Consider the following 23,557-nt stretch of genomic DNA (forward strand, 5'->3'; position numbering starts at 1 on the left):
CTGGACAGAGTACAGTGGGTACACAGAGTACAGTGGGTAGCCATTCCCTTCCCCAGGGGATCTTCCCAACCCAGGGATCAAACCTGGGTCTCTGGTATGGCAGGCAGATTCTTTCCCGTCTGAGCCACCAGGGAAGCCCCAGAGAGAAGACAGGCAGGGACTGGTGCCGTCCATCCTCAGCCTGGGCTCTCATTCCACAGTTGGTGTCATGAACAACCGAATTAGGAAGATGCGTATGGCTAAACTTCAGGCTTCTGATTTACTCTAGAGCCTTCAGAGAAAACCTTATTCCTGCGGTTATTTTTATCTTTGCAGTTCATATAAGCCCACACGGTCCTTTCAATACTACCCTTCTCTGTGTAGATTAGCAGATCAAAGCCCCCACCCTTCTATGCTGCCCTTAGATGGCCTTTGGAGGACTCATTCCATTTACAGATTTGGGAAGACCCTTCTGTCACCCTACAGACAACTTTTTAATGCCATTCTCACCTAAAGCTACCTGCTCCTTAAGCACCCAGGAAAAACCATCTTTTGGCTCTATTGCCCTTTGCCCTCCTGAGTTCATTCATCCATCGCATAAGCATTTATAAGCATGTGTCTATCATATGCACAACCTTACACCATGAATCGTAGAGATTATGATGATTAGCTTTCATTGTATTTTGAAATAATTTCCAAATGCATTACTTCATCTAATCCTAAGTAGAAAAAAAGGCCTATGTCTTAAAATAAATTTAGACTCTTTGGGAAACAATATATTCCATGCCAGTGTTATAAACATAATAAACTTGATACTTTTGTTATGTTTTACAAGGTAAGAAAATTAATGGGAGTTAACAGGAGGTCAGCTTAACCTTAGAAGAATTCTTAGAGGAGTTGATTCAGAGTATTTTTTCTTTAATTGTAGAGATGAATATAAGTGAATTTTTTAAAGTTAGTTCTCATATAATCATGGTATGGAAATTTTGGAAAATGAAAAATGAAACACCAGTATCCTAACTGATATTAGCATGGATAAGAAAAACTAGTGGAATAGAGTACTGCTAAGTCGCTTCAGTCGTGTCCGACTCTGTACGACCCTATAGACAGTAGCCCACCAGGCTCCGCCATCCCTGGGATTCTCCAGGCAAGAACACTGGAGTGGGTGGCCATTTCCTTCTCCAGTGCATGAAAGTGAAAAGTGAAAGAAGTCGCTCAGCCGTGTCCAACTCTTTGCGACCCCATGGACTGCAGCCTACCAGGCTCCTCCATCTGTGGGATTTTCCAGGCAAGAGTACTGGAGTGGGTGGCCATTGTCTTCTCCAGGAATAGAGTACTAGTGTATACTAACTACTAATGTTTATTAGTAGTATATTAGTATATTAGTATACTAACTACTGACTGCTGCTAAGACGCTTCAGTCCTGTCCAACTCTGTGCGACCCCATAGACGGCAGCTCACCAGGCTTCCCCGTCCCTGGGATTTTCTAGGCAAAAGTACTAGAGTGGGGTGCCATTGCCTTCTCCGAACTACTGACTACAAACATACTAATGTTTCCTTTCATTAATTTTTCCTTATATGCTATAGGTAAATATACAGGTATGTCTATCTACATATATAATTTAATATTCTGATTTTTAGACAACATTAGGGCTTCCCTCATAGCTCAATTGGTAAAGAATCTACCTGCAGGAAGATCCACTGGAGAAGGGATAGGCTACCCACTCCAGTATTCTTGGTCTTCCCTTGTGGCTCGGCTGGTAAAGAATCCACCCACAATGTGGGAGACCTGGGTTCGATCCCTGGGTTGGGAAGATCCCCTGGAGAAGGGATAGGCTACCCACTCCAGTATTCTGGGCTGGATAATTCCATGGACTGTATAATCCATGGGGTCAAAAAGAGTCAGACACGACTGAGCGACTTTCACTTTCAAGGTGTGAATGTTCATATGCTACCTCAGAGTGTTGTTAACCATCATTCTGAAACTTGTATCACAGTACAGTGAGTGACTGTATCATATGTGCTGCTGCTGCTACTAAGTCGCTTCAGTCGTGTCCGACTCTGTGCGACCCCATGGACGGCAGCCCACCAGGCTCCCCTGTCCCTGGGATTCTCCAGGCAAGAACACTGGGGTGGGTCGCCATTTCCTTCTCCAATGCATGAAAGTGAAAAGTGAAAGTGAAGTCGCTCAGTCGTGTCTGACTCTTAGCGACCCCATGGACTGCAGCCCACCAGGCTCCTCCATCCATGGGATTTTCCGGGCAACAGTACTGGAGTGGGGTGCCATTGCCTTCTCTGTATCATATGTACCATATAAATATTGCTCTATTGCTAAACATACAGAGTTTTCCAACTTTTCAACTATTTGGAGCAAAAAACTACTTCAATATTGTTGTTTCCATTAAGTTACCGATAGGAAACCGTTTTGTTTGTTTGTTTTTAGGAAACCTATTTTGAGTAATCCGTCTTTTGAGTTTGAGCTTTCTTGCTGAAACTATGAGAAGTCTTTGCAAAATTAAGATGATTAAAATCTAAATGAAGATTTTTGCTGCAATTTTCACTAATTTAAATCTACATCCATTCTTAAGTGACTAGTCCTTCTCCACAACTTTTTCTGACTACTTGTTACTCTGCCAGGTAGACAACATATTTTTTATGTCAACATTTTGTTATACAAACACAAAACCATTAACATCAATAAGACATGCTAATTGAAATAAAAGTTGTGGAGTCTTTAAGGACTAAACGAAAAACGAATCAGTAGTGACATTAAAGCATTTTGGCTGGGTTGGATTAAACAGTACAAATTCTGGACCTGTGCAATCACTCTGGTGCATTGAAGACAGATTTAAGAACACATTTTCCTGAGTAATCCAATAGACTGGCTCTATTTCTGTTTAGTTTTTGTCTCTTTTCCCCAAGCCTGTTTGCATGCAAATCAGAAATGTTGCTGATTCCCCACCTGCAAAGCACCATTCTGCTATTCCTTTAATTAACCAGCCCTCTTGAATCACCTTTTACTTTCCTCCCACATTGTTCTAATTCTATCCATAGATCCTGCTGTGGAGTTGTTCACAGTACTTGCTAGCATCCCATTTGGTGGTAGATTTTATAAGTGAAAGCAAATCAACACTTGTGTTACAGTTAAAGTTTCACATCCAGAGATGTGTACCCTTGGCTCCCTGCAATAACTTATATACATATTTTTCTTGCATGAACTTTCATTGCACATCATTTTCAAAGTGGAGAAATGGGCAGTGATTTAAGAAATAAATGCTGCAGGATCGAATTCCTCCAACAACATAAAAAAGAATAAAAAAAGATCCACAGGATACATGCATTTTAAATATTTCCATGTAAATTTCAGGATTTCAAATATAAGTAGGAACACTTCACAAGATTTGTTAGCTACTTCAATTCTATATACAAAGAAGATTGGAGAAATGTTTTCCAAATTTAATGTTACAAAAGAAATACATGTTTACTGTAAAAATTCAAAGTTTACAAAAAAGTACAAAGAAAAAAATCCAGCAATAATACTTTAATCCTGTCCAAAGACCCACACTATTAATATGACTGTTTTTTTATAAAAATAGAATCATACTCTACATTATAATTTAAAATCATGCATTTTTCAATTAATAGTATACTGTGAACAATTTCCTATGTTATTAGTGTCCTAAAACATGATTTTTGTCTTGTTCAATATATAAGTATACAATATACCACAGATTATTTAATTCTTGGTTGTTTTTTTTTTTTTTATCAATTGTGAGGGTTTTTTTTTCCTATTATCAATAACTGTAATTACAATCTTACATAAATTTTTTGCACATCTCTTATTATTTCCTTAGCAGAGATTTCTGCATATCTAGAAAATTTAGAAAAATTCCTAGTTTTGCTGCTCAGATTATATAAACAACTTTAGGAATTTTTAGTAAATGATCTCGTGTTTCTCATGAAGGACTTTTCATTCTTTTAATCAATGAAAATGTACTGCATGTATTCCTTCCCACATTAAAACTTTTAAAAATCAAGTGTGATATTGTTAACTAACATCTAACATAATCTATTTGCCTGTGTATTCATTCCCTTTACATTGTAATCCTTTTGTTTCTGTAAAAAGTGTGCACCTAGAAAAGTAACATTTTGTCCTATCAATCTTATAACTGGAAGAGGCCCACAGTTCATTTCTTCCTTAATGTTTAATTCCTTCAAACAAATATTGTGCTCTCCCAGGAAGGGACTCTAAGATGAAAATGGAAAATCACCCCTTCTGTTTGAAAACAAAAATCAGAAGGACTTTCAATTCAGTTCAGTTCAGTTCAGTTCAGTCGCTCAGTCATGTCCGACTCTTTGCGACTCCATGAATCACAGCACGCCAGGCCTCCCTGTCCATGACCAACTCCCGGAGTTCACTCAAACTCATGTCCATCCAGTCGGTGATGCCATCCAGCCATCTCATCCTCTGTTGTCCCCTTTTCCTCCTGTCCCCAATCCCTCCCAGCATCAGAGTCTTTTCCAATGAGTCAACTCTTCTCATGAGGTGAGTCTTCTCTAACACCACAGTTCAAAAGCATCAATTCTTCAGAGCTCAGCTTTCTTCACAGTCCAACTCTCACATCCATACATGACCACTGGAAAAACCATAGCCTTGACTAGATGGACCTTTGTTGGCAAAGTAATGTCTCTGCTTTTCAATACGCTATTTAGGTTGGTCATAACTTTCCTTCCAAGGAATAAGCGTCTCAATTTCATGGCCGCAGTCACCATCTGGAGTGATTTTGGAGCCCCAAAAAATAAAGTCTGACACTGTTTCCACTGTTTCCCCATCTCTACCAAAAGAGAGGGGATACATGTATATATATGGCAGAATCATTTTGCTGTACAGAAGAAACTAGCACAACATTATAAAACAACTGTGTGTGTGTGTGTGTGTGTGTTAGTCATTCAGTCATGTCCAACTCTTTGTGACCCCGTGGACTATAGCCCATTAGGCTCCTCTGTCCATGGGGATTCTCCAGGCAAGAATATTGGAGTGGGTTGCCTGTCCTTTCTCCAGGGGATCTTCCTGAACCAGGGATTGAAGCCAGGTCTCCTATAATGCAGGTAAATTCTTTACCATCTGAGATACTGGGAAGTCCTAAACCAACTAGACTCCAGTAAAAATTATTTTTTTTAATCTTTATACTCTAAGATGGGAACCTACAATTTTAGCTGCCCAGCATCCCTTTCTTCTCTAATTTAATGTTTTTGGTGGCGTGTCGGGGTAACAACACCTGCCCCTTACCTATTAGAGCGCAGTTCCCAGTCTCCCTCCAAGAATTATTTAGTGAGCACCTATTTTGTGCCATGGACTACTTTAGGATCTTGGAATTCAGCAGTAAGCAGAAAATGAATACGTTCCTGCTTTCTTGGAGCTTAGAACCTATTTGGAAGAATGGGTCAAATTAGACCAATTGGAATTATTTTTTAGAATTTCATGTGCAGACAGTGAAAAAAAGAATTCCTTCTTTCCCCTTGATTGAGAGCTATAATGATACTATCCCAAAGCTCCTAGCAGCCATGTCCACTGCCTCATGATGGCTCTAGAAGAATGAGGTCAAGACGTACTACTGAAGCTGAGCAGAGTGCTGAAGAGCGAGAGACCCACAGTCCTTCAGCCGTTTTGCATCCCCAGACCCATTCCTGTTTCCCAGCTACAAGAGACAGTAGAGCATCTGCATCTTTTTGTCTTTAACCTATTCGTCTAACACGGACTCTGGTCCCACACTGGTGAACGCCTTTCTCTTCTTCTGTCCTATATGATGGCATCTAGGAGTGCTGGAAGCAGGAGGCGGAGAAGATGCTCAGCTTAAGGTTATCTTTTTATTCTTTGCTCTAGCAGTACTTTATTTAACTATTTGATTCCCTCCTACATTTCATTCATTCAATAAGCATTCATTGAGCAACTGCTATGCACCAGAGAGTCTTCCTGGTGCTAAAGACACAGCAGTGAACAAAACATAAAAACCTCTATCCTTAGGCAGTTCAGTGTCTAGTGGAGCCAGCTGACAACCTTCAGACTAACAAACAGGGTGGTTGGCAATAAGAAAAGACAGCAGGAAAGGAGGCTAGGGAGCTGAGAAGGGGTGGGTAGGGATCCTTGTGTTATGAAGAACAGTCTGGGAAGGCCTTGCTTTGTAAGGGGAGATTTGAGCAGAGCCCTGAAGGAGAGATGGGAGCAAACCACAGATCGCTGAGGGAATGTGATTGAATAATAGAGGTGAACAACTCAGGAATGCCCTGACACTGCACAGATAAGTCAGCTCAAGCTGTCTCTTCCCTGAAATTTGACCCTTGGACAATTTTTAAAACCAGAAGAAAAGCAATGGGGGGTGGAAGGGGGAAAGCATTAAAGGCTATTATGGATTTAGCTTCCATTGAAAGCTTTGTTTTTTATTACTATCTCTTTTAAAGGTATGGTTGAGGTTATTGAAATTCCTGTTCTTCTGATAAAGAGATTAAAATGTTATAATTTAGGGGACGATAGAAAAATGATCCTTTTAGCATAATTAATGAGACGCTCATCTAAGTCTCCATGGGTGTCTAGTCTACCTCCCTTAGCCCTGTCCTTGTTTAAAAAGTCACTGAGGGGCAGAGAAAGAGTCCAGTTTCCACTGGATTGAAATCTAGAATGGGGAGTCCTTAAGAGATGACAAGAGACACTGACACCATAAAATCAGGCAATATCCACAACCTCGGAGATAGACAGACATTGTTAGGGTGTGTTGTTGTTCAGTTGCTAAGTTGTGTCCAACTCTTTGTGACCCCATGGACTACAGCACGCCAGACTTGCCTGTCCTTTTCCATCTCCCAGAGTGTGTGTGTGTGCATGTGCTAATATGTATGTATGTATATATATATATATATATATATATATACACACACACACACATATATATATACATATACACATATATATAGTAAAGTAATGCTCAAAATTCTCCAAGCCAGGCTTCAGCAATATGTGAACTGTGAAATTCCAGATGCTCAAGCTGGTTTTAGAAAAGGCAGAGGAACCAGAGATCAAATTGCCAACATCCGCTGGATCATGGAAAAAGCAAGAGAGCTCCAGAAAAATAATCTATTTCTGCTTTATTGACTATGCCAAAGCCTTTGACTGTGTGGATCACAATAAACTGTGGAAAATTCTGAAAGAGATGGGAATACCAGACCATCTGACCTGCCTCTTGAGAAACCTATATGCAGTCAGGAAGCAACAGTTAGAACTGGACATGGAACAACAGACTGGTTCCAAATAGGAAAAGGAGTACGTCAAGGCTGTATATTGTCACCCTGCTTATTTAACTTCTATGCAGAGTACATCATGAGAAACTCTGGGCTGGAAGAAGCACAAGCTGGAATGAAGATTGCCAGGAGAAATATCAATAACCTCAGATATGCAGATGACACCACCCTTATGGCAGAAAGTGAAGAGGAACTCAAAAGCCTCTTGATGAAAGTGAAAGAGGACAGTGAAACAGTTGGCTTAAAGCTCAACATTCAGAAAACTAAGGTCATGGCATCTGGTCCCATCATTTCATGGCAAATAGATGGGGAAACAGTGGAAATAGTGTCAGGCTTAATTTTTGGGGGCTCCAAAATCACTGCAGATGGTGACTGCAGCCATGAAATTAAAAGCCGCTTACTCCTTGGAAGGAAAGTTATGACCAACCTAGAGAGCATATTCAAAAGCAGAGATATTATTTTGCCAACAAAGGTCCATCTAGTCAAGGCTATGGTTTTTCCAGTAGTCATGTATGGATGTGAGAGTTGCACTGTGAAGAAAGCTGAGTGCTGAAGAATTGATGCTTTTGAACTGTGGTGTTGGAGAAGACTCTTGAGAGTCCCTTGGACTGCAAGGAGATTCAACAAGTCCATTCTAGAGGAGATCATTCCTGGGATTTCTTTGGAAGGAATGATGCTAAAGCTGAAACTCCAGTACTTTGGCCACCTCATGCGAAGAGTTGACTCACTAGAAAAGACTCTGATGCTGGGAGCGATTGGGGGCAGGAGGAGAAGGGGATGACAGAGGATGAGATGGCTGGATGACATCACTGACTCGATAGACGTGAGTTTGAGTGGACTCCGGGAGTTGGTGATGGACAGGGAGGCCTGGCGTGCTGCGATTCATGGGGTCGCAAAGAGTCAGACACTACTGAGTGACTGATCTGATTTGATCTGATATATATATCATACCTATAGTGTTTGTGAATATATATACATATATCTAACACTGACACCCAGGGTAAATTAAAGTGAGGCTCCCTTCTCTGTCAAAGATAAATGATCCTACTATTTGCTGGAAGCCCAAACTCCTCTCTTCAGAAGAACTGAACTACAAATGTGCCCCAAATTGCTGCCCTTCTGAATCATGGGCCCTCTGCTTCTCTATATCACATGCTTATGAACAAATATAAAATTAAATTAAAATGCTGAGAAAGCCATAAAGAGATCCCTTGGATTTCAAAACCCTGAAGAATCTCAGAACCAACCTGTTCAGTGATGTGTCAGTTCTTCGGACCTGTAGCTCTGATGGATGCCAGCCTGTGAAGTTGGTGAATCAGAGAATCACTAATGCCTTTTGAAACATGATGCCTTTCTTCCTATTCAGGGCACCCTCTATTCATAGGCATCTGATACCCTCATATTTGATCATCTTCTGCTTGGCCTTCATTTCCTTGCTTTAAAATATAAAGGTTGGATCAGATTTTCAGTAAGGTCACCGTCAGCTTGAAGTGATATATTCATTCACTCTTCAATGTGAATCAGTTCTAATGAGGTAGATGAAACTGGAGCCTATTATACAGAGTGAAGTAAGCCAGAAAGAAAAACATCAATACAATATACTAACGCATATATATGGAATTTAGAAAGATGGTAACGACAACCCTGTATGCGAGACAGCAAAAGAGACACAGATGTATAGAACAGTCTTTTGGACTCTGTGGGAGAGGGCGAGGGTGGGATGATTTGGGAGAATGGCATTGAAACATGTATAATATCATATATGAAACGAATCTCCAGTCCAGGTTCGATGCAGGATACAGGAAGCTTGGGGCTGGTGCACTGGGATGACCCAGAGGGATGGTATGGGGAGGGAGGTGGGAGGGGGGTTCAGGATGGGGAACACGTGTACACCCGTGGCAGATGCATGTTGATGTATGGCAAAACCAATACAGTATTGTAAAGTAAAAAAAATAAGAAGAATAAAATTAAAAAAAAAAAAAAAAGAACCAACCACCCTATAAGGAAAAGGACATGCCACAAATGGTACTTACTAGAGACAGACTGCACCCTCTGGTCTATAGGCAAGATGTTTTCAATAGTTTTCTACTTAAGCTGAAAGCTTCATATGTTTAGGAAAAACCCACCTGCTCTTCTTTTTTTAAAAGAAAATCTTCTAGTTAGAAAAAGGAAGAACCATTTTCAACAATATTGGGAAATTCTGACATAAGGTTAGAAATCCTGTGGCAAGTGATGACGCCACTCCCTTCTGTGATGCACTTGTGGATAAAACACCAGGAAATCCAGAGGCAAGGTAAAAATAGCCCCAACCACGAAGGCTTAGAAAGTGATCTGCTTCTGCTCCCAAAGATGTCATGGGCACTGCTATTCCACTTGTTCTGCTTACTGTTTCCAAGTAGATGGTAGAGTCCAAGAGCCCATACAGGGCTTGTGACTGGTTGGACATCGTAATTGAAAAAGAGAAGCAACCATTATTTAAAAAGAAAAAAAAAAAGAAACACAAAATCAATAAAATTCTATGAAAACTAGAAATGTTTGGTCCAAACATGCCCAATCTGACGAGTCTCTGGGTGCTGGCTTCTGTTGCCACTCTAAATCCCTGTAATGGCCAATTTCTAAAGTAATGTTTCAAGATGCTAATCTCCTCCTGGACATGGATCAGCAAGGCAAAACCTGGAAAGGGCTTAGAAAAGTTGATGACAGGAGAGCTTAGATTCTCACACAAGAGAAGGGAAAGCTGTCAAACCTCTGTATCAGTTGGTTCAGGTTTCTTCAGGAAATGTTACTTGTTCACTTCACTGTTCTCCACAGCATTAGCCACTTCCATCCACGGTCAACAACAGCAGGATTTTTAAAAAGAGGGGGACAAGGAAAAGGAGGAATATTCCAGAGAATGCCATATCATTGAGAAGCAAGGAAACAATTAACTGGACTCATAGAAACAAAGAAACCAAAGATAAAAGAAAAGTGTTCCAAAACATCCCTCCGTCTCACTTTTCCAAACCTTCCACTCACTGCACTCACCAAACACTTTTTGGTAAACATTTTCGATCTGTTTGTTTTATTCCAAAATAACAAAGGCTCAAGGTACTGGTGAAGCACAGAGAGGTTATAACATGAGAATCCCCAGGAAATTCACGAGAGTGTTAGGGAATCGTGTCACAGACCACGTCAAGTGCATGTGGCCAAGATGTCCCCTTCACTTTGCTTACAGGATTCTCCTCCTGCAGCACCAAGACTCCTGCCAAATCACTAGACTGGTGGAGGCACAGGACACTCTGCTGAGAATCAGGATGTTTGGAGCTCAGTCTCAGCTGTGTCATGGAATCTGAGCCTTGGTTTCCTGCTTTATGAAAGGAGGAATTCTTAATTGCCTCCTCGACTTCAGGGGACTCTTGGGAGGATCAGATTAAGAGAAGGCAAATAAAAACATCTTTGTAAATTGCAAAATGCTACAGTAACATATATCTGTTTGTTACTCCTCCTTGCAGACAAACGCTATTTGATCCCACTTACACAAGATAGCTAGAATAGTCAAATTCATAAGCGTCAGAAAGTACATTCGCAAATGCTGGGTTGGGAGGAGATGGGGATGAGGAATGGGAAGTTGGTATTTAAGGGACAGAGCTTCAGTTTAAGAAGGTAAAAACTTCAGAAGAAGGATGATGGCGAGAGCTGCACAGCAAGTGAATGTACTTAGTGCCACTGAACTGTACAACTAAATACGGTTTTAAAAGTGTTTTACATTATGTGACTTTTACCATAATAATTTTTTAAAATTGTTACTCCTCTTATTACCATCATCAGATGAAGTGTGGGCCAAGTTCAAATGGCAGAGTGCCGGGGACCAGCCCCGGCTGATCCAGGGTATTCGAAGGAGAGACGGCGTAGGCGAGGATCAGGATACAATAGCTTCAATTAGATATTAATTAAAGATATAAAGAGTAATAGGATGAGGATAGCTCAGTAGGAAAATTCAGTGGAGAAAAGAGGCTGAGTAGCTTGGTTTACGCGGGAGACCAATAAAACTTCAAGACAAGAAGTTTGCACCACTTACATAGGCCGCAGGCATCCTTCCGTTCTCCCAAAGGAGAGGAGACACTGAGGCCTCCCCGGTCGGATCTTAGAAGCCCAGGCATAATTAGTAAGCATGGTGCGTTCCGCGCTCCAGATGGAGACTCAGCCAGAGTGAGAGAGAGAGCGACATGGGGAGACCAGTATTTCGAGAAACTGATCCCAATTCTTTATTTTCCAGAGTCTGTTTTTATACACTAAGATGTTATACAAAAGTCACGTGGGGACAGCAGTCCTGACTTTTATTAAAGTCAGGTGCTTCACACAAATGTATACAGAGGTCTTAGGGGTGTTACATCATCTTCTGGCCAGGGGGGCCTGCTGACAATTTACGACCCTCTCCTTGTGACAGCGGTCAGTCAATCAGGACACTTATTTCTCCAGGGCTGATTATTCTCAAAACAGACGCCACCCAAGTAAAGTTACATTCCTACAGGGTGAGGGTGTAGTGGGTTTTAGTTAAGGAAAGAATTTACTTAGCCTAAGGTCTAACGTGATTAATATCAAAGGTTAATACTTATTTCTTCTATATATTCATTAATGTGTGTAAGGGCAGGGGATGTGGAGACTTAGCAACAAACATTGGCTCAACAAATGAAAAACCCTTCACCAATACAATTTCTAATCAGCCCACTATACTTATACTAATAGTTTTCTAACTTTTCTAAGGAACCTGTTTTTAGAAGGTTTAAAGCATCTCGTGCCTCTCACGGTTGGGAGGCTGTGAGCAATCACATGTGGCCGGACGAGCCTGTCAGGCAGGCTAGAGAACCTTCAGAGGAGTTTGTAGGTTAAAACACTCTTGTCACACCCAAGAGTTTTTATTGACTGGAGCTCTAGGTTAACTCCTTCTCCGAAAGAGGTGGTGGGGGACAGCCCCCCGTAAAGTCAGAGGTGTAGGTAAGAGCACAAAGTAGTAAAGTAGGCAGGCTCTGGTTATGGGGGTAGACGCTCGAGGATTTCCAGGGGGACTCCTGAGGCTCGATCCCGCCTTTGCGTATGTCGAGCCTCCTTCCTCATGACCTTTGCCATGGGCGGAGTACCTCACTCTGGCCCCCAACAGCAGAGGATGGGTAGTCGGGGCCACATCTATCTTCACTCCTGAATATCAAGCCCCGATTGCTCACCGCCTTAAGGTGAATTACTATGGTCTCTCACTTTCATATAAGGAGGTGGAAACCATATTTGTGGAAACCAGTGAGAGCTTAGAACAAAAACAAATTTGTTCTAGTGCTCATTGTGCTTCCTTGACCTCAGATGGAGTTACAGAATACGTTTCCATTGTACTTCAACTTGTAGAACAAGCAGAGCCATAAATACTATGGGCCTCGCTACTGTGAACTTGGCACATCTCATTCTCTAGAAACTATCTGAACAAAAGTCTAGGAAGAAGCTTGGTTTATCTATAAGAATTAATGCTTGCTTCTATTCTCTCCTAGCTTATGGAACTTCTCAATATAAGAGTAATTTGATTACTATTATGAGATTCCTTGCGGATAAAATGGGATTAATATATTTTTTAAATCACTCAATAAGTAAACTCCTTAACAATCCCACATTAGTCTTCAGATTCTGCGTTTTTCTTAATGCTCCAAAATAGATACACCAGTGTAAGGGCTGATGCTAATGTCCTCTGCTATGTAATCCCATCCTCAGGAGAATACGTCAAGAAAAGAACTGATTATAATCAGAATTACTTAGCCATATTCTTCACCAACATCTAGGTCTAAAATAATGCCTCCAGTAAAGCAGCAGTGAGATGACAAGATGAACCAAAATTGAAATAAATGAATTATTTGCATATCTAAAATGACAGCAGCAAATTAGGACATGCAAACTGTTGATGTATATAAATAGTCCTGCACATTTTAGTGATGAAGAATCTAATCAATGACCTAAATGTTTGGCCTGTGTAATATACTAAACATCCAGAGTAAAAGCTGGATCCCCCCTTGTTTTGGTCAAAATGATTTCAACAAATACAGACCCCAGGCAAACGCAGACAGGGAAGGAGTAGGGTATAACAAATGGAACCATAATGTAATAATCACTAATAAAAATCATTTTAGAATCACAGAGTATAGAATTACAAGGAGACTTCTCAATGATATGGCTGAGCAGATTTTTATAGAAACTGCTCCTGAAACAGCCCTGAAAGTTAAAATTCTGGATGAAATCTTTTAAAACTCTTTTAAATTTATGGCTGAGGCTATGGGGAAAGAAGAAATGTGGGTAAAGTACCAATCTACCATTAATCCTGGGAGGTCTAGAGCTGGGACTTAACAGGCCTAAGGAGACTTGAAACAGACCCATTAGAATACAAAAAAAGGCCAATCAGAGACTCTAAACCTGGAACCCCTCCCCACACCGGGGATTTTAACCCTTGAAGGAGACAACAGAAATGCCTGACTCTCTTGGCCTTGGCTGTGAAAAGAGCTGGGGAAAAGATCCCTTTGAATTTCTAATCATCAGTTCATAACCAGGCAAATTTGGAGCCAAAACTCAAATCATCTGTGTGACCCAGGAAAACCTAAACTAAAATTTTAAAGTGGTTTTAGGTTTGTTATGCTCCCAGGAACATGGCAGCAGTGAAAGAAAATCCTTTCTGCATTAATATATTTTAGGCACAGGACCCAAAGAATTCAAGATAAGGTTCCTAGGAAACTGAGCATACAATGAAAAAATTCCTTAAACTTACGATGTAAGAAGAAACCATAGTAAAAAATCAATACTTGGCGAAAAAAGCCTATAGAGTCGAATCCATAAAATTTCAGGTACTGGAATTATCACATGTAGAATATAAAATAAGTATGTCTAACATATTTAAAGAAATAAAAGAGGTATAAGTATAAGATGAAAACAAGTTATTAATACTATCAAAATTGTCCAGACAGATGGGAAATAGAATTAAATAAAACTTCTACTTTCAACAATTACAGACTAAGGAATACAGACAAACCTTTCCACCAGGGAAAATTAGAGCAGGGTGGAATTTAAAACGCATCTGCTTAGGGGCCCTGGCGAGCTCTCGGCACAGTAGGGAGCGTGATACAAAGGTTCGGGGATAATCAGCGGTCTGAGTGTTTGAGGATGCTGTTCTGCTGTGACTGCTGGCACATCCCAGGAGAAAACTGAGTGGCAGGAACAAAATCATCCAAAAGAGCTAAATAGTAAGTCCAGGGCATGCCAAAGATGAAGACTGGTGAGAACGCCTCTAGCTTTGTTCGAGGGCCCTAAGGAGCAACACTCGAGGAGTAGGAGTTTCCTAGAAATCAATAGGATTTTCACAGAGGCAGCAGCTCAGTTTCGAATCACATCAGCCTTTGAAGCTTATCTTGGATTCCTCTGTCCCTGGATGCCTAGCAAAAACAAGCTTAGATCTTCACTGGAGGAAGACACTATCATCTAACGTTATTTTCACAAACAATTATTTCCACATAGAAATCAATAACAAAAAGATAAGAGAATCCTCAGGTGTTGGCAGTTTCAGAAAACACCACTTTTAAGTAAACTTTGAGTCAAAGAAAAACATTCAAATGGAAATTAGAAGGTATGTAATTGTTTTTTTAATGACATATCAAAACGTGAAAAGCAACTAGAGACAAATTTATAATTTTCAAGTATTTGTTAGAAAAGAAGACTGAAAATCAATGAGTTACACATCCTAACATCCATCTCAAGAAATTACAAAAACCTAGCAAGTTAGGAGAATCAGAAGATGAAAAGTAATGAAATTAAAAAACTAGAGAATATCAACCAAGACAAAAGGTGTGTGCATTAAAAAGACACAAACTTATCAACTCTTAAGAGATATTAGTCAATAAAAAAGAGATGAAGTATATAAATTCTTAGAAAAATAAAACTTACAAAAACTGATAAAGAAGATCCAGTAAATTTGCCGTCTACTGACAATTCAAAAGTCTAATTCTATAATTAAAAACCTTGTAACCCCTGGGGGCTCATAGAAAGTTGACTCACAGGAAAATATTACCAAAGCATATACGCAAGGCGTGCTGCTGCTGCTGCTGCTAAGTCGCTTCAGTCATGTCTGACACTATGCGACCCCATAGACGGCAGCCCACCAGGCTCCCCCATCCCTGGGATTCTCCAGGCAAGAACACTGGAGTGGGTTGCCATTTCCTTCTCCAATGCATGAAAGTGAAAAGTGAAAGTGAAGTCGCTCAGTTGTGTCTGAATCCTAGCGACCCCATGGACTGCAGCCTACCAGGCTCCTCCGTCCATGGGATTTTCCAGGCAAGAGTACTGGAGTGGGGTGCCATTGCCTTCTCTGACACAAGGCATGAACACAACCCAAATCATTTTGTGATTCTGAAACCTTGCAGGATACTATGGGAGCCCTCCCAAGTACAAAGGGCTTTCTGAGTCCTTCATTTCTTCTTTGCAGGGAAAAAGTTTCATCCTCCTAGACCTTTGGAGGTCTAGGATCTGAGTTCCAAATGGTAGGTTCAAACAATTAGTAATTAAAAGAGCAAGGGAATGAAGAAAGAAATGATAGCGAAGGATACGGCAAGATCCTAGTTCCTCCTTGGGGACATGCAGAGCAATCTGATACACACCTCTGAGTTCTTCTATAGGAACTAAGGCCCTCACTCAGGTGAAGAATGTTAACTATAGGCTGAAGACTGCACAGGGATCCCAAACCAGCTGGACCCACACTAATGACTCAGATTCCTGGAACACCATCCTGCTACATCACCACTAACCAGTTAAAGGAGGGTTACACACCCTGCAACCTTCCTCCCAAATTTTGCCTATAAAACCTTCTTCCCTGAAACCCCCTGGGGAGTTCAGGTCTTCTGAGCACCAGCCACCTGTTTCCTTCATGGCAGGCAATGAACCTTTCTCTGCTCCAAACTCTGATATTTTGGTTTGTTTGGCCTCATCATGTGCCAGGATGTGGACTTGTGTTTAGCAGCAATTCTGGAATACCTTTATTGTCAACATTTGACAAAACATTGCAAGAAAAGGAGTTACAGGCCGAACCTGTCTTGAACACAACACAAGAAATCCTAAACAAAATATCAGTCAAAGAAACCTAGCAACTTTATTTTAAAGGTTGGGTTCAGTGCAGGAGGGTTATACAAGAACAAACATAGGAGACTTTATTTATAAAGATAGAAAGCCACATTAAAATTAGATTGTGCACAGTAAGAAAATGAATGAGCCAGTTAAAAACTGGGCCAAAGACCTAACAGACATCTTGTCAAAGAAGATATACAGATAGTAAAAAAGCATTATAAAAGATGCTTCATATTATATGTCATCAGGGACATGCAAATTGAAACAATGGAACTACTACACACTTATTCAGTTTCAGTTTAGTCGCTCAATCGTGTCTGACTCCTTGCGACCCCATGGACTGTAGCACACCAGGCCTCCCTGTCCATCACCAACTCCCGGAGTCTACCCAAACTCATGCCCACTGGGTCGGTGATGCCATCCAACCATCTCATTCTCTGTCGTCCCTTTCTCCCACCCTCAATGTTTCCCAGCATCAGGGTCTTTTCCAATGAGTCAGCTCTTTGCATCAGGTGGCCAAAGCATTGGAGTTTCAGCTTCAACATCAGTCCTTCCAATGAACACCCAGGACTGATCTCCCTTAGGATGGACTGGTTGGATCTCCTTGCAGTCCAAGGGACTCTCAAGGGTCTTCTCCAACACCACAGTTCAAAAGCATCAATTCCCCAGTGCTCAGCTTTCTTTACAGTCCAACTCTCATATCCATACATGACTACTGGAAAAACCATAGCCTTGACTAGACGGACCTTTGTTGGCAAAGTAATGTCTCTGCTTTTTAATGTGCTATCTAGGTTGGTCATAACTTTTCTTCCACACACCTATTAGAATGGCCAAAATCCAGAATACTGATAACACCAAATACTAGCAAGGATATACAGCAACAGGTATTCTCATTTATTACTGGTGGAAATGCAAAATGGTACAGCCATTCTGAAAGACAGTTTTGCAGTTTCTTATAAAACTAAACATACCCTAACCATATGACTCAGCAACTGCTCTTCTTGGTATTTGCCCAAAGGAGTTGAAAACTTTTGTCCACTCAAAAACCTACACAGAGATGGTTACAACAGCTTCATTCATAATTGCCAAAACTTGAAAGCAACCAATATGTTCTTCAGTAGGTGAACTGGTCCATCCAGACAACCAAATATTATTCAGTGCTAAACAAGAATGAGCTAGCACGCCATGAAAAAACACAGTGGACACTTAAGTGCATGTTGCAAAGTTAAAGAAGCCAGTCTGAAAAGACTACATACTGTATGATTCCATTCCACATATGATTCTATGATTACGATATTCTGGAAAAAGTAGAACTTTAGAAAGAGCCAAAGGATCAGCAGTTTCCTGGGACTTGATGTGGGAAGGGAAAAAAGGATGAACAAGTGGAATGCAGAGAATTTTTAGGGCAGTAAAACTATTCTGTACAACACTAGATGGTGGATATATTACATTATGCATTTGTCAAAATCCATAGAACTATACAACAAATAGAATGATCCTTAACGTAAACTATGGACTTTAGTTAATAATAATGTACCAGTGTAGGTTCATCAATGGTAACAAGTGTACCACCCTAGTAGGAGATGTTGATTGTAGGGGAGGTTATGCATATGTGGGGACAAGGGAAATATAGGAAATCTCTGTTCTTCCCACTCAGTTTTGCTAAGAATCTAAAGTGAAAGTGAAAGTCACTCAGTCATGTCTGACTCTGTGCAATCCCATGGACTGTGTGCTGCTGCTGCTGCTAAGTTGCTTCAGTCGTGTCCAACTCTGTGCAACCTAGACGGAAGCCCACCAGGCTCCCCCATCCCTGGGATTCTCCAGGCAAGAACACTGGAGTTGGTTGCCATTTCCTTCTCCAATGCATGAAAGTGAAAAGTGAAAGGGAAGCTGCTCAGTCGTGTCCGACTCTTAGCGACCCCATGGACTGCAGCCCACCAGGCTCCTCCGTCCATGGGATTCTCCAGGCAAGAGTACTGGAGTGGGGTGGCATTGCCTTCTCCGATGGACTGCATAATCCATGGAATTCTCCAGGCCAGCCAGAATACTAGAGGGGGTAGCCTTTCCCTTCTCCAGGGGATCTTCCCAACCCAGGGATCGAACCCAGGTCTCCTGCATCGCAGGTAGATTCCTTACCTTCTGAGCCACAAATGGCTCTAAAAAAGAGGGCTTATTTTAAAGAATTAGACTGTTGTAATAATGAAAAGATAGAAATATCAAAAAATATAAGTATAGAGAGCCCAGAAACACACCCATACATTTCTGGAAGTTTGATTTATGACAAAAATAACACAGCAGAGGAGTGGGGAAACAATATTGTTTACAATATATGGTCCCAGAACAATTGTACGTCCATTATAATAAAAGAAAGATGACCCCCTAATTCACATGATACAGAAAAACAATTTCAAGGTAAATTGTAGATCTAAATGCAAAGGCCAAAAATAAAGCTGCTAGATGGTAATGAAAGAGAATATTTTCATGGTTTAAAGAAAAGGAAGGATTTCTTAAACCTGATACAAAATGGTAACTATCAAGGAAAAGTTTGACAAATTTGAATAAATTAAAATCAAGATACCTTTAAGAAGATACCCATGGAGAGGGAGAAGTTATCTATATTATTTATAACTGATAAAGTGCTCTTAACTGATGAACATTTTTTAAAAATTTATCTCTGCAAATGAATGAGAAAATGTCAGATGACTCAACAGAAAAATGAACAAGAAATTCAAATAGGTACTATATGAAAAGTCTATCCAAAATGCTGATAAGCATATACAAACATGTGCAGCCTGACCAATGATCAGAGAAATAAAAATTAAAGTCACATGAGGTACTACTATTTACTTACTAGAAGGGCTAAAACTAAAAACAATTTTTGAAAGAAAAAAAACAATACAAGCCATTATTCAGGGCGGGAACCAAAAGGCATTCTCACCCACTACTAGTGTGGGGAGTAAAATGGAAGAATCACTCTAGAAAACAGTGGCATTACTAAATTGAAAACATGCATACCCCATAACCCAGAAATTCCACTTCTAGATGTATATCCCATACAAATGAGTATAAGCATACACACTGTGTCAGAATGCTCCTTGCACCATTACTTACAATAGCCTCAAACTGGAATAAACCAATGTCCCTCAAAAGTAAACTTCATAAACTATCATATGTTCATACAATGAACTACACAGTTCAGTTCAGTTCAGTCACTCAGTCGTGTCCGACTCTTTGCGACTCCATGAATCGCAGCACACCAGGCCTCCCTGTCCAGCACCAACTCCCAGAATTTACCCAAACTCATGTCCATCGAGTCAGTGAGGCCATCCAGCCATCTCATCCTCTGTCATCCCCTTCTCCTCCTGTCCCCAATCCCTCCCAGGATCAGGGTCTTTTCCAATGAGTCAACTCTTCACATGAGGTGGCCAAAGTACTGGAGTTTCAGTTTCAGCATCAGTCCTTGTAATGAACACCCAGGACTGATCTCCTTTGCTGCTAAGGCACTTCAGGCATGTCTGACTCTGTGCAACCCCATAGATGGCAGCCTACCAGGCTTCCCTGTCCCTGGGCTTCTCCAGGCAAGAACACTGGAGTGGGTTGCCATTTTCTTCTCTAATGCATGAAAGAGAAAAGTGAAAGTGAAGTCACTCAGTTGTGTTCAACCCTCAGCGACCCCATGGACTGCAGCCTTCCAGGCTCCTCCATCCATGGGATTTTCCAGGCAAGAGTACTGTAGTGGTGTGACATTGCCTTCTCCCTGATCTCCTTTAGGATGGACTATTATAACACACAAAAAAAGAACAAAATAAAGCTACACACTGAACCTAAGTAAATCTCACAAACCTAAAGTTTAGCTAAATAAAGCAAATCTGGAAGAATTTACACAAGATGGTTCTATTTAAAATAGCCTATAGTTGGTATGCTAAACTCTAGGTCCATCCATAATACTGTAAATGGCATTGTTTCATTCTTTTTTTATGGCTGGGTAATATACTAAGTGCTAAAGCTGAAACTCAATACTTTGGCCACCTCATGTGAAGAGTTGACTCACTGGAAAATACCCTGATGCTGGGAGGGATTGGAGGCGGGAGGAGAAGGGGACAACAGAGGATGAGATGGCTGGATGGCATCACCAACTCGATGGACATGAGTTTGGGTAAATTCTGGGAGTTGGTGATGGACAGGGAGGCCTGGTGTGCTGCGATTCATGGGGTCGCAAAGAGTCAGACACAACTGAGCGACTGAACTAACTAACTAACTAATATACTAAGTGAGGTAGCTCAGCTCGTAAAGAATCCATCTGCAAAGCAGGAGACCCTGGTTCAATTCCTGGGTTGGGAAGATGCCCTGGAGAAGGGATAAACTACCCACTCCAGTATTCTCAGGCTTCCTTGGTGGCTCAGATGGTAAAGAATCTGCCTGTAATGTGGGAGACCTGGGTTCGATCCCTGGACAGGGAAGATCCCCTGGAGAAGGGAATAACTACCCACTCTCGTATTCTGGCCTGGAGAATTTCATGGACAGAGGAGCCTGGCAGGTTACAGTCCATGGGGTCAGTAAAAGTCAGACACGACTGAGCTTTCAAGTTAGACAGAGAAAGATAAATATATGATATCACTTATTTGTATAATCTTTAAAAATGATACAAATGAATTTATTTACAAAATAGAAACAGACTCACGACATAAAAAACAATTTTACAGGTATGAAAGGGGAAAAGGTGGGGAAGGGGTAAATTAGGAGTTTTGGATTAGCACATACAAACTACTATATATAAAATAAACGAAGACCTACTGTATAGCACAGAGAATTATATTCAACCTATAATGGAAAAGAATCTGAAAACCACTATGCTGCTGCTGCTGCTAAGTCGCTTCAGTCGTGTCCAACTCTGTGCGACCCCAGAGATGGCAGCCCACCAGGCTCCCCCGTCCCTGGGATTCTCCAGGCAAGAACACTGGAGTGGGTTGCCATTTCCTTCTCCAATGCATGAAAGGGAAAAGTGAAAGTGAAGTCGCTCAGTCGTGTCCAACTCTTCACGACCCCATGGTCTGCAGCCTACCAGGCTCCTCTGTCCATGGGATTTTCCAGGCAAGAGTACTGGAGTGGGGTGCCATTGCCTTCTCCGAAAACCACTATACTTATATATAAATGAATCACTTTGCTGTACACCTGACTAACACAGCATTGTAAATAAACTATACTTCAATAAAGAAGAAAAAAAAAAAAGATTGAGTTGTGACCCTATAAAAAGTTTTCTAGTAAACACTATAAAGGAACAAACCACAGAGAAGCTTAACATCCAAGCAAACTAACAGGCAAACTGTCCGATGAGAGTGTATGAAGACATGGAAGTATTAGTAGCTCAGTCGTGTCCGACTCTTTAACCCTATGGACCATAGCCTACCAGGCTCCTCTGTGGGATTTCCCAGACAAGAATATAGGAGTGAGTTGCTGTCCCCTTCTCCAGGGGTTCCTGACCCAGGGATTGAACCTGGGTCTCCTGCATTACAGGCAGATTCTTTACCATCTGAGCCACCAGGGAAGCCCAGTGTAATTTGGGGAAGAAATAAATTATACCACTCATGCTGCAGTGCCATGTGCCACATAGAGCCGCTGGGGTCAGGAAGATAAAGTGGTCATAATGCGAAAAAAGTTATTATGCATGAGTGAATTTCCATGTTGTATCTGGAAGATGCTATGCTTGGCAGTAGGGGACCAGAGGAAACATGAGTTTTAAGTTCTTTTTCTATAAGTGTAAAATAAATAAGAAGTCAAATAAAAATATAAATAAAATAGCCCATACTAATTCATAATATTTAGGAATGCATTCCTAGGTGGAATATAAACAAATATGGTTTCTTTTAAAAAATGAGGCTGTTTTATCATAAACTTCATCAGGGTGGTTATCATTAGGGAGAAGGGGGGAAATGATTGGGAGGGGAGACAAAGGGAACTTTTAGGATACAGACTAACTCTATTTTGGGGGTTACATGGTTTCATTTTGCATTAAATTATAGAGGTGTGCACTGTGACAGACAGAATCTAGGGTGAGCCCATGGTTCCCATGCCTTCTGTGGGAGGGTCCTGTGACTTGTTTTAGTCAGCAGAATATACCAAAGGTAACAGAATGTAGGCAATCATGTATATTTGATTATGCTATATAAAACTGTAGCCCATATGACCAGAAGTCTCTCTCTGTGTTGCTTTCTTTGAGGAAGAAAGCGGCCATATTGTGAGAAGCCATATGGAAAGCGCCAAGCAAGAAGGAGTTGAAGGTAGCCTCCAGCCAAAGTCAAAGAGAAACTGAGGTCCTCCAACCAACAGCGGGCAAGGAACTGAATGCACCCAGCAGTGTCACCTGGGTGCTGGTGCGTACCCAGCTGAGCCCGCGAAACACAGCACAATAAGAGGAAAGAAACCTGTATGCAGGTCAGGAAGCAACAGTTAGAGCTGGACATGGAACAACAGACTGGTTCCAGATAGGAAAAGGAGTACGTCAAGGCTGTATATCGTCACCCTGCTTATTTAGCTTATATGCAGAGTACATCATGAGACACACTGGGCTGGAGGAAGCACAAGCTGGAATCAAGATTGCCGGGAGAAATATCAATAACCTCAGATATGCAGATGACACCACCCTTATGGCAGAAAGTGAAGAGGAACTCAAAAGCCTCTTGATGAAAGTGAAAGAGAAGAGTGAAAAAGTTGACTTAAAGCGCAACATTGACTTAAAGCATCCGGTCCCATCACTTCATGGCAAATAGATAGGGAAACAGTGGAAAGAGTGGCTGACTTTATTTTTCTGGGCTCCAAAATCACTGTAGATGGTGATTGCAGCCATGAAATTAAAAGACACTTACTCCTTTTTAATGGCTGAGTAATACTCCATTGTGTATACACATGTATACCTGTGGCAGATTCATTTTGATATTTGGCAAAACTAATACAATTATGTAAAGTTTGAAAATAAATAAAATTAATTTAAAAAATAAAAAAATAATAAATAAATAAACAAAAAAATAAAATAAAATAAAAGACACTTACTCCCTGGAAGAAAGTTATGACCAACCTATACAGCATATTAAAAAGCAGAGACAGTACTTTGTCAACAAAGGTCCATCTAGTAAAGGCTATGATTTTTCCAGTGGTCATGTATGGATGTGAGAGCTGG

Source organism: Bos indicus, chromosome 26, assembly GCF_029378745.1.
Source record: "Bos indicus isolate NIAB-ARS_2022 breed Sahiwal x Tharparkar chromosome 26, NIAB-ARS_B.indTharparkar_mat_pri_1.0, whole genome shotgun sequence".
Classification (NCBI taxonomy): domain Eukaryota; kingdom Metazoa; phylum Chordata; class Mammalia; order Artiodactyla; family Bovidae; genus Bos; species Bos indicus.